This window comes from Anopheles gambiae, chromosome 3 (assembly GCF_943734735.2).
Source record: "Anopheles gambiae chromosome 3, idAnoGambNW_F1_1, whole genome shotgun sequence".
Lineage (NCBI taxonomy): Eukaryota > Metazoa > Arthropoda > Insecta > Diptera > Culicidae > Anopheles > Anopheles gambiae.
The window spans coordinates 36,293,625-36,309,458 of NC_064602.1; the positions used below are offsets into that span (position 1 = coordinate 36,293,625).

Consider the following 15,834-nt stretch of genomic DNA (forward strand, 5'->3'; position numbering starts at 1 on the left):
TTGGTGAACTTTGCTCGCAGCCCGTTACATAAAGAGAGCAATTTTCTTTTGACGGTCACATGCGTGTATATGTGTGTGTTTTGCCATCGGGAGAGCATCGGACGCGCTTTTCCTCAATCAAACACGTCGTCGCTCGGAGCCGCTCGGACGCTGCACCTGCACATGCGCCAACACACATGCGATATCCCGTCTGGATGCGTCGGGACGGGCGTCTTTCTCTCCGAGCGACATTGGACGCCCGGAGAGTCCCGAGACAAGGGAGACGCGTAAAGTGGAGTCCGATTCTCCGTGGGCGTCTTTTGGTGACGGGAATATGCTTTGTGAAAGAATCCTGTTCCTCTGTCCGCCCCACCATTGCCTAAGGTTGGTGGATATGCGATTTCTCTCAATGGGGGTAACCTTGAGTCGCGTTTTTTTTGCGGGGTTTGGTTTGGGCTGGGGCGAGAGTGTATGCGAGAGAAAGAGTCATCAACATCAAGAATGCCTTAACATGGTTTGTGTTTCCCCCACTTGACAGGACGTACTAGGAGGCGGCTTATCCTCAATTAGGATCTCACGTCGCCCTTCCTACCACGGTTCCTGACAGCTGAAGATCGATATTATTCCCACGAACCACTGAACCATGCCTGAACTCGAACGTTATCGCCGGGATGCGTCGTCGTCGGCTGTGGAGCACGTGTTCCGAGACGTGTGCACGACAACGCCCCAAACGCTTTCCCAAGAATGTTTTGGGGATCGTGTCCTCTCCGCTGTGTGTGTGGGTTTGGAAGGGAGAAGGACTTTGCTTTTGACAGGATGCAGTCACTCAGCGGTTCATCGTTGCGTGGCAAAGCAATATTCAACAACACAGGCAGACCGGATTTTTCGTCCGTATGCGTGGGCGCGGGCGGTTTCCGCGGTCAAATAATGCGTGCAGTATTGCGCCTCCTACGCGCCAACAACGGAAACTCAATAGTGAAACTGTGTTCCCCCGGGGCGGAATGGCGCCAGTAGCAGCTGGTGCCGCTGGTGGACTGGGGAACTGATCCAGTAGCACTGATACGGGCTTTTTTCCACCCACGGATATAACTATTTCCTGGGCAAAGGCAACAAAATAAAAACGATTTCAAGCTTCTACGTGCATGTGCGTCGGTTCATCGGTTTGCTTGAACGATATCGGACAACAATAATGCGAGCAATTTGCTTGGAATTTGATGGAGAAATGTCTCCGTCCACATTCGACGTGTGTGTGAAAGAAGTATCATGACAGTTTCAATACATTTTCTGGTAGAGGAAACGTGCAGCGAGAACATATTTCAAATCTTTGAACACCATCAATAACTGTAAATTTACATATTTTGAGCATTTAGTTTCATTCTTGATTGTTTAACTTCAAATGTTACTTATATTTGTACTGTATCTATAATATAAGTGTGTTAATGTCTCAATCTTGTACATGATGTGGAGTTTGTTTTTGTTTCTAATACTTGTTACTAGTTTCGTAAACATCTGTGTCTTATTTTAGTCCTTTTTTCAATAGATATGTTTGCTTGTTTTGTGTTGTTTTCTGCTGCTTATTCTATATTGTTGGTGCTATATTAGCCATTTGTACGTCTACACATTTGTTCATTCCTTTTTCAATAGTTATGTTTGTTTGTTTTATTTTGTTTACCTGTTTGTTTTACATTGTTGTAATGAAGTATTTGCTATTTACAGAGCAAACTTTTTTTAGTTTATTTTTCATTAGTTATGTTTGTTCGTTTTACTTTTCCTATTTGTGTTTGGTGTTATATTTGTTGTTTGTAAGTTATTGCATTTTTATTGTCTTCTTCTTGAACCCTGTCTAGCATACACATTTTAACAATGTTTTGATGTAATTTCGCATTGAGTAAAACATACCTGTTAATACCAAATGTTAATTGTTTTTCGTTTTGTTTACAACTTTCTGTAAGCTTGTATTTGTTCCTAGAACAACGAACAAGCCGCAAGTCGTTAAAATGAAATAAACCAAACAAACGGCAATTGTTTAAATACTCTCCAGCAGGAGTACGTTCCGTGTCTCGTTTACTGCCCAACAAATCCTTTTTATGGCTTAGAGATTCCTGACATTGCTAAACCATTCTCCAGACCGTTTTAAAATTACACCCATGCGATACAAAATCTGTGCAAAGTCGTCTTCCCTTCCCATTCCACATACCATGCCACGGGCTGGAATTATCCATCCTACCAGAGCCGGCCCGGGGCAACCATAAACAGATGCCCCCCAAAAACCACCGCCGCATCGGAGCGTCGAGCAATAAAAAGTACATTAAAAGAATTGTAAACATTTGCGCCAGCATCAACGCGCCTCCACACACGGAGGCCCAGGCCCTTCTCAACCTTGGTTGGCGCACGTTGGCCAAATACCGCCATACGGGGGGCTGGGCTCTTTAAACCAAAACCAACCGTGCACGACCCTGAAATGCGATTGAACTTGGGCGGCTAGAACACCCGCGGGCTGGGACAACATTTTGGGCTAGAAAGGCAAGAGATTAAAAAAAAGTAGACTGGAGTTTCAAACAGCACTGCACACCATACAGGCGGCCCCAATACGGGCCCACACGGGTGAGTGTGTGTATTTTTTAATGAAATTCTTCCGTCCCGTGGCTTGGGATCTGACGAGTCGATCATGCCCCCCGCTGCCGTTTGCTGCTGGTCTCGCTTTGTATCGAACCGCGTAAGAACTGACGCCGACCGAAAAGTCGATATGGGTTTGCGGTGCGGTCCGTCCCCTTTATGTAGGCCAAACCGAACAACACAGCTTTCGAACACAATCGCCAACATGGCCACCATTTGTAGAGCTTGACCGATGCTATTTGCCTTATACGAACAAAGAAGAGAAAGAGCGAACGTTGGATATCGTTGGATGATGATCATCATCATACCGCTGCCGCCGCCGCCGTTGGGGTGTTATCCGTTAGAATGACATTGAAGCGGGTGAAACCGACCGAAGCACCATGCGCCTACCGAAAAAGACCGAAAAAAAAACACGAAGCGAACGAGCACACAAACACTCGGACGCCCGGAAGATCGCCCGGGAACGTGTGGTCAACGGGCTGTGGTGTCGGGCGCGGCCACCAATCAATACGGTGTAAGATTGTGCGCGCGAAACGGGGTCACCGGGGCACGGAAGCAAGAAGAAACCAGGCACGGGAGTTCTTCTGCTGTTTGGACAAACGATGGAGCCATGTAGCCAAAAAGCAGTGCGAGCCAAATCAATGGAGGGAACCGGATGCAGTGACACTTTGCCAAGTACAGCTGGAGAAGCTTACGAGATTCGTTGTAATTATAAATAGTTTTATGAAGCTGCAATAATGCATTCTTAATGATTTGGCGCAATCGTTCGGGGAAGCGTTCGTTTCCGTTTTGAATAAAAACGAAATGAATTTTGAATTTTAATGTGCATTCAAAATGTGAATTTTAAACAAAAATCTTGCCCCAAAAGGAGGATAGAACCTTCGTTTCATCACTCCGGAAGGAATCAGCAACTCCTACACTCATTCCTTTACCCTTTTTATCAGTATTTACCCAGAAGCTGTTCTTTCCATTTTCCTTCAAATTGTAGAAACATGGAAACGATGTGGGTGAACTAACGGTAGCAGCATCAGCACATCATCATATCCATTTTGCACCTCTCCACACAGACACTCCACAAGCACGGGAGGGACCATCAAAGTTTCACAAATCGATTATGATACCAACGCTCCAGCAAAGCAAGCCCAAGACAAGAGCAAGTCGGCACGGCCCCACTACTGGAAACACATTTTCACGTCGGCACGGGACAATTTTGAAGCAAAAAGCCCACAAACCATGTAGGTTTGAGAGTGTCTGAGAAAACACTCATTCTGCATTCTGTTGCATCATCATCATCATCATCGGCATTAGCAGAGTGGCAGAGAGAGAGGTGGAAGTTTTGGCCCGCAAGCTACTAACGGACCATTAATAAATTATCTGTACCGAGAGCATTTCGTACCGGGAGTGGGTATTCCCCAAAACTCCTCTCAACGTTCACCATCTTCTTTTCACTTCAAATCAAGTCGCTCCCGCAAGTAAATCTTATTGGACACCACACCAGAGCGCACAGTGGAGCCTCTAAAAGGGGGGTGTAAAGTTTAATGAACATTTCGGGGGACCGTTTCGTCGCTTGTCGTCTGTAGCATCGTGCAAAAAGCGAATGAAGCATAACATACACATACACATCAACAGCATTATGTCTGAACTGACTTGTGCTGGAAGGAAGAAGATGCGGCTATTTCTTCTGGATTGTGTCATGTTTTGTGGCCTTTTTCGAGCACAAATCAGCATCACAGCCGAGATGGGGCGGGAACTCGCTCCTTTAAGAGGTACGCACACGCACGCACGCCAGCAACTAAAGCGGTTACGATGTGAGACAAATTTAGGAATGTATATTTTATACCACCGCTTTTGTGCGGTAAGAATGGTTTGTGCATGGGGTTGGTAATGAATATTTTATGTAACACGTTTTGGGTTAAATCATGTCGGTGCGGGAAGGTTTGTTATGTGTCGGTTGTAAGATTGCAAAAGGTTTTGCCTTTTTTTTTGTTGGCACAGATTCCAACAAGACCTCGTTGCGGTTCACAGATTGATTCCCATTTTGGGGATTAAAACAGGGTAAAATATGTCCAATAGGAATATTGGAAAAAGAGCGAAGGAAAAGAGTCAATAAACCGAACCGAAGCATTCGATCATCAGCGTTGACATTAAACAGAGTCGCCCGTATAAGTCATTAAAAGTCATTCATTCTAGCAAAAAAGCTCCTGAGAAAATGCCGAAATAGTTAAACCACATATTCAACCAGAAACAAAACAATAACACACACACACAAAAGACAAAAATCCCCAACAAGAGCAAACAATCAAACGCTAATGGTCGCGCACTACTGCCACTGGCGCTCAGCCCGTAGGGGCCAATTATCCACTTTGTTTCGAGGCGAAGCAGCCGCAACGCATCATTATTGACCGGTTTTCGTCACTTTTCGTCAAACCCGTTCGGCGCACTAGCCGGATGGTTTTACAAGAGCAGCCACAACAGCGCACCCGAAAGCCCAATATAGTCCAACAATAAACGCGTTTATCGTGTAGGGCCTTGTGGAGCTCGCTGCAGCCAAGGACAACACTGTCTTCTTTGGCTCCCTAGAGAAAGGAAAAAGAGCAAAATAAGGCAAAACGGGGTGTAAGAGACGAACCTCAATGCTCCAATTTGGAAACATTTTACAAAACAAAATGGCAAATTGTTTTACCAAGCTGCAAATCATTCAAGCCAGACCGAAAAATAAGAAGACCTCGCAGACAAAACACCCCGCCCCATCTGTAAAATATATTACACCCTTTTATCATTTGTGGGCAACTGTTTGGGTAAGAAAAAAGAACACCTTAAAAACGAGCATTTCGCTGTCACTTATCGCGCACGGGGGTCGTTTTCCTTTTTGTGCGAGATGAAAGAAATCCACACAAGGAAATGGAACGACACGATAAGGGAAATGTGTCGCTCGTGTGTGTCGTTTCTGCTCTTGACAAGGTTGAATGACGCACTCTAGTAAATTGAAAAATATTGTTTCGTTAGACAAAAAAAAACACACACACACACAAAAAGATGTGCTTAGACGCAAAAAGTGCTGTATGAACGATTGTTTTAGGGGTGGTGTTCATGAAAAACTTGCATCCGAACTTTGTAACCTTTTGAATTTCTCACCCAAAAGTACAGAAACTGAGAACAAAGAAAATAATTAACAAAATAAAAAGGCAACATTTAGCATGCCTTAAACTAAACGACACTGAGCAGGAAGCAAATGTGCTAGTTTTGTTGATTGGAATAAAGTTTTTGTATGCCAACACAGCAAAATGGAATTAGCAAGATAGGACCAACGAAAGTGCCTAGTTTTTTGCCTGCTTTTCTTCCTCAGCATAAACGTTCCAAACGAGCACCCACAACCCAACCCACCACTCGGCGTTGGCTAATTGTTGCCGCCCGCGCAGCTTTTGCTCGGGGTTTACTGTGTAGCTTCACTTTCTTCGACTAATTAAAGCCGCCGTTGCAGTGTCGATCGGGGCGTTGTGCTCGGTGTATTTGTTCGAAACGAATTGGAATAAATGAGCACTAATCGTTCGGAGTACGATGTTTTTTTATGCTTCTTTTCTTGCCCTCCAGTTGACCACCCAGCAACCTGCCCATTAGTGTCATGTGCACACACACTACACAAGGCATATAATGGGCAGTATCATATCAACAAATGGGACTATTTAGCCGGCTTATTATAGCAATAGGAGTGAAGAATGAATGGAATTGGTGATTGAGTAACTCTTTGATCGTTTGAAGATATATTTTTTAAGATTTTGCAATAAAAAGATGTTGAAATTGTGCCTTAAAATATAAAAATAGCTCAGAAATTGTCGAAAATCTATACAATCATGAAAAGGCTACCAAACCAGGACTAGAAGTCACTCTGTTTATCAATTTAAAGTGGTCCTGCTTATCTTTCTTTTCTTCCGAAAGTCTGCCGTGACCCTTCACAACGAATTAGAACGTTTCAAAAACAATTAACAATTTAATAACAAAAAAAAACATGAAAGCCAAGCCAACCACAGAGAAGCATACAGTAAAAAACATTTAAAAGTTGTAGCTTTTAAATAATGAAATCAAATTACCTCCCGGGCAGGAAATTAAATTCCTGCTCACGTTAAAACGTCTCGGACAAATCGAATCAAAACAAACGAACCGGATATACTGGGGGACCCAAAACAAAAAACAGACACACACACAAATGCTCAAGCCAAACCAAGTCCGCTCGAAAAGGTTGGGTCAGTATTGTTTTTTTTGCTGTCCTTCAAAGGCCTTCATAAGCCAAAACGTGGAGAAAAAAGCTGACCAGCTGAGAGCCGGTTAATAATGGAGACGCCAAACGAAAACCCTATTCCCCATTTGCTCAGAACACACAAACACACACACACTAAATGAAATTCTGCTTGACGGTGGAAAAAGAGAACTTCTTTCCTTTTTTTTTGAAGAACGGAGACAGGGATGGACATAATATTACCTTGAGCACGATCAAAAGTTGTCCCAGGAGAACCATCGAAACGTTGGATTTTTGGACAAACGGGTTTGTTTTTATGCATTTTCACGAGAAATCCAGGCCGAGAGAGCTAACTTTTCCACCCGAATGCCCAAAAAAGCAATCATCACCAAGTTGCTTCCGCGCCATGTTTTCCCCCCATGAGGGTGGAGGTTAAAGGAAGGGTTGGAGGAGTGTTCAATGCCGGACACTAAAACGTTCTTCCCGTGTAGAACTTGTTTTAGGAAGAAAAAAAAAACAATTTGTTTGACCGTTAGAAGAACAAACGAACAATCGAAAGAAGACGCCCAACTAGTCGCGAATCGTGCGCTTGGGTGATACACGGACAACCATCGCAACACACCACAGCTTCCCCCTTCTGACCAACCGCACTGTGTCTTTTAATTCTTTATTTGGTGTCATTTTGGCTTGCCTTTTGATTTGTTTTTTTTTCGTTTCGTTTTCGTACCAACAAAACCCCAGGTCGAAAAGCTTCCCCGGGCATTGCATCATCGGTAGAAAATGAAGTCAATCGGTTCGGAGCAAAACTACACCACACACCCATACCAGAATGTGTTTGGCAAACTTTGTGTCAAATTGTGCCACCCAAGCAACAGCAGAAAACTGACAAAAAAGGCAAAACGAAGACAGGAAAAGACACGCCGTGGCGTATCGAACAAAACCGGTATTGCTTTGCTGCACAAAGTATTGCTTAAGAACGCAACAAGAAGAAGGTTGTAAAGTTAACCAACACGCAGCAAAGTTGTAGCGCTGCAAACATAAAAAAGATAACTCCCCAAAGGTACGTGTGTCTGAAATAGACGACGAACGACACACTTCAACCAAAAAAAAAACTTGTTTGACGAGCCCGAACCCCGAAAAAAGCGAATGTGGAACTGGTGGTTCTTTTGTTGCTTGTCCCAGCTTCAAGACGACCAGCAAATTTTACTTTGTGCAGCACCACGCCATGGACAACAATGCTGAGTCTGGGGTGGTAAAACACATAAACTGTCCCTTTCCAAGGCTAGGCGGCGGGCAATCGAACCTGCACACACACACCTGTCTCTCCTGCTTCTGGGGGACCGGTCCACTCATCCATCGCACATAATGTTGCATATGCGCTGCTGCTGATTGTATGTAATTTAATCTCATTTTTCTTGTCCGCTACCGGCCTGGCCGGGTGTGGTGGAATGAAACACTTTCCATGGGGTCCATGTGGTGCACATTCCAATGGGGCAAGCTAATCCACTTATTGTTGCACAATTGCAGGCTCACAGCAGCAGCTGTAGCAGAGAATGCAGGACACGCCACACAGGAGCAGCAGCGAGAGAGAGAGAGCAACAATGCCAAAAAGGAACGATTGTGCTGATACGACCGAAAAGGCGATGCATTATCGTATTACGGTGAGTGGTTGGTTCATGCAGTGGCAGCAGCATAAAAAGGGTGCAACAAGTACAGAAACGTGTCTCGTTGTTGAAGAAAGCATGCTTTAGTTGCACTAAAATGCCAGCATTTTGAATTTGTTGGCAGTAAAAGAAGAAATTTCTTCTCTATAAGAAAATTCTACTAAAAGCTGATCAGCGTTACTTTCCAGTGATAACTTGGATGATTTTTTGCTTAGCTGACATCCAAACTAAAGTCTTTTAAAGAGAACAGGTCGAGACGTTTAGAGTAAATTGACAGAAAGCCATGGAAAGTTTTTGACAGTTAAAGTGAACATTGTTTATGTTTAGCGATGGACGTTGCTATGGAGTGAATGAGAGTTTTGTTCAGCATTCTGCACTTATTTCCTTTTGGAATATCACAAGAATTAGAATAAAATTAGAATATTACATGGCTGATACAATCCAAGGATCTCATTTATCATTCGTTCCCGGTTAATCAGCAAAGGACGGTTTGCATAATGTACATAATGACGGCATGTATAATGTTTTATACCTGCTAAACTTTTCGTTCTTCCAGCAGGACCGTTGCAAACGGTAGTGATTCGTGGTCACGGAAAGGCAAACAATCAAAAAGGTTATCAATGTTTCTGAATACAGAGTAAACTGCAATTACTTCTCCTTTATTCTCCAGAAGTGATTGACCGCAAGAAATTTAACCAATATAATCTTCCTAATAGTAAATTCGTCCACTTTTCCGCGTTAACTATTAGTCGTTTGTTTGTAAACACTTTTTCATGAAACTGTCAAAAGCGAGCAGAAAATGCCAACCTAGCAACGGGCTTTGCATCGACCTGTTCTACTTAATAGATCTTGATCCAAACAATGGCAAGCATCGGTGATGGAAAACGCAACGCCAACTTTATTTTGATTGTTTTGTAATCGCCAGACGAGGTGAAATATACAGCGAAATGAACTATTTGACAGGTGAAATATCTGGCAGATAATGCATCACCGCGAGGCCACATGAAGTGAAATATACAGCGAAATGAACTATTTGACAGGTGAAATATCTGACGGATAAAGCATCACAGCAACCAGCTGATGTGCAATGTAAACAAATAACGTGCACAAAATCGTAAATAAATCCGTTAAATAACATCAATATCGAGTACTTCATCAATTTTCAGTCAACAGTTCAAAATTTCTTCCAAATAGGGAATATTCTGCTTAAGAAGACATTATTTTTAATAGAATTTCGAAAGCGGATGTTGTATCTCCCCCAACCTTTTAGCTGTACCTGTCAGATATTTCACCTGTCAAATAGTTCATTTCGCTGTATATTTCACCTCATGTAGCCGCGCGGTCACAGAAACCAGCTGATGTGCAATGTAAACAAATAACGTGTACAAAATCGCAACTAAATTCATTAAAAAGTAATGGTAAGTATTTCTTTAATTTTCAACAATTCATCATTTCTTCCCATAGGCAAATTTTCCGCTTAAGAAGATGATACTCTTTTTGAGTGATTTTCGAAACCAGATGTTTACCTGTCAAATATTTCGCCTGTCAAATAGTTCATTTCGCTATATATTTCACCCTGTCTGGCCGTGCGGTAAAGCAAGGAGAATAATAATAAAAAAAATATTGTCAGAATTCAGTAGATCAACGCTTTTCCATGGGTTTTCGAGATTTTTCCACATATGGGCCTAACTTTTAGCTGAAACAGAGCTATGTCATCGACGACGGGTGAGGAAAGTTTTCCAAAAGATGGTACTATGAACTAGTGGTGGAAGCTTGGAATCGGACCTACCCGATTTCGATTCCATGTTCGGAATCAATTCCGGAGCCGATTCCGATGCTGGAATCGGTTTCTATTCCGGAGCTGACTCCGGAGCCGATTTCGGAATCTATTCCGGAGCCGATTTCGGAACCGACTCCGGAGCTGATTCCGGAGTCTGCTCCGGAATAGGATTCGAGTTGGGAATCGCAATTTACTCCGGTAACGAAATCATGTACTCCAGAAATGAAATCAGATCCGGAATGAGAAACAGTTCTTGAATTAAAATAAGAAGTTTCAGAAGCAACAACAGTCCAGGAATCTGCATGAGAATGGATCGTTTACAAGTACATTTAGATTCTTTGAGGCTATCAATACGTAACATCATTAGACCCAAACGCTTATTCTTATGGAGATGCCAAAACCGATTCCGATTTCGAAGCCGATTCTGATTTCGGAGCCAATTCCGATTCCGGAATTGAAGCCAGAGCCAATTCCGGAGCCTATTGCCGAAACTGATTCTGGACCTACTATCCGGAATCGTGTCCAGAAAACTTCGGAGCTAGCCAGAATCGATTCCGACGAAAACTTCATTTTCCCCATCACTACTATGACCTGTCCAGGAAGCAGCACAGTAAGAATGCAGGTGTCCTACTTTAATTGGCCGCCTCTGGGAGTTAAAAGACACCTAAAATTTGCGTCGTCTTTCCGAAAATCCTTTGCACGCATCCTAAAGTTATTAAATACCTCCAAAATTATCTTGCATAACCCTGCAACAGGGCCAGATTAACTAGTATATTCAAAAACCATGTGAAATAGCTCAGTTTCCCCTTAATTTTGAGATAAAATGCTATAATATCTGTTAATATTATGATGTAATCTGTATTTGCACGTAAAAGTAAGTTTAAACGCATCCAAAGACACACTTCAATGGATCATCAAAGAATACGGTAGCTTCAAAAGTTTGTTTGTTCATTTATCAAACATTGTATCTAAAACGAACCTGCCACCATTTATCTAACACACACAAGAAGCACCTTTCTTCTTCCCAAACCTTCACACGGTGGGTGGCGTTTGTGTGAAAAGCTCCGGTCGGGAAGTCGTCGGCGGGATCGATTTCCCACGGCGCTTAACGACAAATCAACGGACGGACACGACGGGTGGTGGTATCGTGTTGCCGTTCAAAGTCACACAGGGCAGGGGGCTGGCGCGGGCTGGCTGGCTGGTGGTGCCCGTGTTTCGCAAGAGTGCTATGAACCTGTACGGACGCGGTCGTCAAAGCGCCATGCCGAGTGTCACTCTTGCACCATTTTGCTTGCACTGCACCCTAAAGTGCCCGGGAATGCAGTCTGTAAGCTAACACCACCAAGGGATCACTCCAGTGATAGGAGGGCCCAAGGTGTGTGTGTGCTGCTGCTGCTGCTAATGGAGGACGAGTCGAAGAAAGTGGTTTTTCAACTGCCAAGACGAGAAAGCATGAATAAAGCGAACGACGAGCGAAAAAGAGAGTTCAACGACTACTGCTGCAGGTTGCTGGTAGAAGTTGACTGATAAACGGTGCAACGAACTGTCCCTCTTACACCTCCCTCTTCCCTTCGCCCGTCGCCATTTCGATTCCGTTTGCCGAAGATGTTACACACATTTCAACCGGAATGGGACGAGGGGTAGTTTGAGCTCTCTCGCTCTCTCTCTTCGGCATCCCCGATTTAATTTCCATGGAAATCCTGTTAACTCGCACAGCGGAAAAGGGCATCACATCAGGAGCTGATTCTCACTGTGCTGTGTGCGTGTTTGTGTTTGTGTGGTCTGTTCTTTATTGCATTTCTTCAGCAAAAAGACACATCCTTCGTTCGCTTTTCGTTTGCGAAACTGGAAACTGGGACTCCCTTCAGCGCCGGAAACTACCCCCCCCCCCCCCCTGGACCCCGGAGGAAATGATTATTCCTTTCAAGCTCCCTCCCCACAGTGGCATCTAAACACACACTCTAAAGACGATTAAATTGTAGCGAAAGGAAAATCGATTACAGCTACCATCCGTGCGACCGCCGCGTGTTGTGCAGGAAAAAAAGTGAAAAGTTGAAATATATTAAATCCACTTTTTTCAAACCACAAACACAAATGTGTTGATGGTGGCTTTTCCTTTTTTTCTTATCTTCAGCTTTGCAAACACGGAAACAGCGCCCGAAACCGAAAATGTGCATGTGCATGTTGCACACTGTTTAACTAGGGACCGCCGCAACAGCCCCGGCCCGGAAATGCATTCCTTAGACATACAAAATTAGACGGAGGGGGGAGGGGGTAGGGGGAGGGGGATAAGGGGCATCCGCATAATTTTCAGAACTCTTTGTTCCAGAGGCGCAGATGGCTTGGAAAAAGCATTTTCCACCAGGCAAACCAAGAGCGCCAACAGTAGTTGTTGATTGTTGCATTCCGTGCTGCAGCCGTGCGCGAAACCCCACTTGAGAGTCGTTTCCACTCTGTAACTGGGGCGGGAAAAAGGCAAACCCGGCGTGTGTGGGTTGAAATGACTTTTGATTTTTTTCCGAAAACACTGCACAAAGGCGGTGCTACGACGATTGTGCTGTCGTGGGTTGTGGTGTTAGAAAACGTACAGATGAGATGAGCAGTGTACCGGGAAGCAGTGGGAACCACGAGTGGTTGAATCTACAAGCTAGCGTGCGGTTGATAAGCGTGGCATTTTGAAGAGAGCGCATCTAGAAACGAAAAGCGATATCTTCGGCTGTCCCTTCAACTAGAGACCGAAGGAAAATGCACTTCTGCCTTAAGCTATTGAAAACTTGCTCTTAAGCTGTTTGAAAACATTGTTACAAATTGATTTGGACTGGGAAGCGCTTCTCTCCTATCTTGATACATTAGACCAGATGTCTTCCATTAAATACTTTGTAGTCTGATTCATTCAGGAACAATAAACTTTGGTCTACAATTGGATTCGAACAGTAAAATAACATAAACGAAAATTAAATAATTAATAAATAAAAAAAGGAAAATAAATTACAACACTCCAACCTGCAAAGCTGTATTCTTATGCAGCGATCCGGTTCGAAGGACCAAACATTGCAGCAAATAGCAATTGTCTGTGAGCGAGTAAACAGAACGTTTTTCACCATACTGCTGTGCAGGGGGGCGGTCCCGTGGTATAGTCGTCAACTCGAACGACTCAATAACATGCCCGCCATGGGTTCAAGCCCCAAATGTACCGTCCCCCGTAGCAAAGATTGATCATCCGGTTGCGTGGTAATGAATTAAGTCTCGAAAGCCTTATAGGCCGGCATGTCCGCGTAGGACGTTTACGCCAAATAGAAGAAGAAGAGGAAGCTATGCAGTTCAGAGGTAATTAGTGAGACTTTTAACATAAGAAATGCAATACAAATTCCCTTCAAAATGAGGCATATCAAGTTCAGGCTTTTACTCGATGCTAAAATATGAGAATTGGAACGCAGAACTATTTGGCCTTTCAGCACAACGTTCGTTATGGCTCACACAAAACACAACACCGTAGACAGGTGCAAGGGAAAGAGTACATTTGTCTTGTTTTATTGGCTACTAGTTTTTTTTAAGTTTTCGAATGTCTGGCGTCCCCCGAAATAGTTTGCATTATAAATAGAGGCGTCTAAATATAAGATTCCTTCCCTTTCTACCCCTCTCAGTTTCGTTTCTAGTAGCAAAGTGGAGGGAAGAAAAATCGATAGTTGTATGTAAATTCAATTTGTGTTGTCCTTAAAAACTCAAATCATATTCCGCGCGCTAGGTGACACACACACACACAAAAATCAATCGACCCAAAAACCACAAACTCCATTATTCAAAAACCGCGCCACATAATACCATTTCTGTCGAACACTGCGCGCCCCGGTGTGTGTGTGTGTGTGTGTGTGTGTGTGTGTGTGTGATATTTTTAGAAAATAGACACAACATTCCAAAGCCGGCCGACCGACCGCGGAAACACGCGGAATAATTGAGGAATCTAGGGGTCCTTCTTTTGGGACTTGTCTGTGCGAAAAATTCAACTGCTCGACATTCCGAGGACACACACACACTACTACTACTACAGTGAAGACAAACAAAAACGAACATTTTAAAAACTTTGCCTCATCGACACAATGACAAAGCGCCACCGGCAGCGTCGTGTCGCCCGTCTAAATGAATTACCCCTCCCGCAGCATAACAAAGCGTCTCGCGGGGGAGCGCGACAACCAAAATGCATCATTTGTTTTTCGCGAGCAACAGAGAGAGAGAGAAAGAGAAAGAGAGAAAGAAAGGGAGAGAGAAGAGAGAAAGGGAAAGAGCAATCGCAGACATTACGTAAAACAAGTGTTTGCGCAGAGGAGACGACTTCATCGTAGCTCAGCTGCTTTTCAGTCGTTTCTTTTGTCGTTGAGTGTGTGTGTGTGTGCAAGATGAATTGTTGCTTGGCAAAATTGTCTTCTTTTTCCCTATGCTGTTTCGCCGCATATTCGCCCAAAATCCAAGGAGATGCTGTTCCCGTTGCCTTCTTCTAACAACTTTTCCACTTATCCGCTGCATCTCCGAGGCAAAAAAAAAAACAGAAGCGTTCGCTCGTTGCAGCTCCTCGCTGTAACAGCATCCAAGCAACCTTGTGCTTTTGTTGTTTCGTGTGGTACAACTTATTCTCTTAAAACCGTCCACTCTCGTATACTTTATCATTTTCAGAGTAAAAACCAGGCCACACAAAAAATACAGTGGCTCACTAAATTGATGGTACACTCAACTTTTTCGCTTTGACTCAAGTTTGACTCAAAGCTTTGATGCTAAAAGAGAGGGTAATTTTTCTGAGCATCGATAAAGTTTTTAATTATTGAAAATTCTCATACAGTGAACCCTCTCTGATTTGACACCTTTGCAATTTGAAAAACCTCTCTTATTTGAACTTTTTCCACTGATTTCCAGTGCATTTTTGACCCTCTAATTTGGAAAACCGCTGAAATCTGTATCCCTCTTATTTGTGTATGGTATTGCCATGGTTATTGAATGATGTATGCTCCAATTGGCAATTGTGTGCGCAGTTTCCTATAGCAACAGTTAAGGCTGCATACTAAATGTTATGTCTCTTTCTTGTTTGTATGGACCTTTCATTCATTTTCAACCTCTGTAATTTGAAACCCCCTCTTATTCGACAGTCCCATCGTCTCTCAAATAAGAAAAAGAGTTGACTATATTTCGTTTGTTCTATTCTGGACAAAATGTTTAAAAAAAACAACACAATTGATTAAGTCAAACAATTGATGGACTACAATTAAGTGGACAAAAGTGCCACAATTTGAGGGCACAATTAAGTTTTCTTCAGCAATAATAGTCTCTAATGGGCTCTCTCCACTTCCCAGGTTACCAATAAATAACGAAAAATAGCTTCTCTGCTACCCTGAAGAAACGCACAAAGATTATCAACAATTTAGTGAACCCACTGTACATCGTTTCTACATCGCACTTACTACACATAACGTACCGAAATTTCCACATCTTGCTTTCACTGGGCGCCACCCCCTGCCAAACAACCCATTTTGGATGCTGCTGGCTGTGCTCACAACACATCATTTATCATCAAT

At 43.4% G+C, this 15,834-nt stretch overlaps 2 protein-coding genes across 14 annotated transcripts in view; one reads left to right on the forward strand and one right to left on the reverse strand.

The window, feature by feature from the left end:
- Positions 1 to 15,834, reverse strand: part of LOC1278939 (uncharacterized) — a 72,451-nt gene that overhangs the window by 54,339 nt on the left and 2,278 nt on the right. The window lies entirely within an intron of this gene.
- Positions 1 to 15,834, forward strand: part of LOC1278948 (protein rolling stone) — a 135,050-nt gene that overhangs the window by 13,705 nt on the left and 105,511 nt on the right. The window lies entirely within an intron of this gene.